Source organism: Podarcis vaucheri (genome assembly GCF_965113315.1).
Source record: "Podarcis vaucheri genome assembly, chromosome: 14".
Taxonomy (NCBI): Eukaryota; Metazoa; Chordata; class Lepidosauria; order Squamata; family Lacertidae; genus Podarcis; species Podarcis vaucheri.
Genome location: NC_138752.1, coordinates 12,246,437 through 12,247,286, shown reverse-complemented (window position 1 = coordinate 12,247,286; position 850 = coordinate 12,246,437).

Below are 850 nucleotides of genomic sequence, written 5' to 3'. Positions count from 1 at the left end.
TCTTTTTTGCCAGACCCTCCAGCATGGTTTTATTATTTTACCCATTCCTACTGGGCTTATCGCTATGCTACACTGCACTGCCTTAAGGCAGCTGCCTTCTAATAAGTCAGAACACTGATCTACATTGTCTACACCAACCAGCAGTGGATCTCCAAGGTTTTAGACTGAAGCCTTTTCACTTTTTGATCCCTACCTGGAGATACCATGGAGTGAACCTGGGGCTACCTATATGCAATTGTGCATTGGCTCAAAGCTTGAGACATCCCTGAATCTTAAATAAGAGGTAAAGTTAAGAAGGTAAAGGGACCCCTGACTATTAGGTCCAGCCGTGGCCGACTCTGGGGTTGCGGCGCTCATCTCGCTTTATTGGCCGAAGGAGCCGGTGTACAGCTTCCAGGTCATGTGGCCTGCATGACTAAGCCGCTTCTGGTGAACCAGAGCAGCACACGGAAATGCCGTTTACCTTAACGCCGGAGCAGTACCTATTTATCTACTTGCACTTTGACGTGCTTTCGAACTGCTAGGTTGGCAGGAGCAGGGACCGAGCAACGGGAGCTCACCCCGTCGCGGGGATTCGAACTGCCGACCTTCTGATCGGCAAGTCCTAGGCTCTGTGGTTTAACCCACAGCACCACATGCGTCCCTAAGGTAGTGCAAGTATTAAAGGAACCCTCCCTTGTCACATTGCCTATGGCAATTGTCACATGGTCTCAATCACCCTCTTTTGGGGAAGGTATTTAAGAGGGTCGTGGCCACCCAACTGCTGCTTTCTAGGAAGAATATTGGTTAACCAGAACAAAAATAAACCATTTCTGGAGGGAACCTAAAAATAAAGAGATCACACCACAGG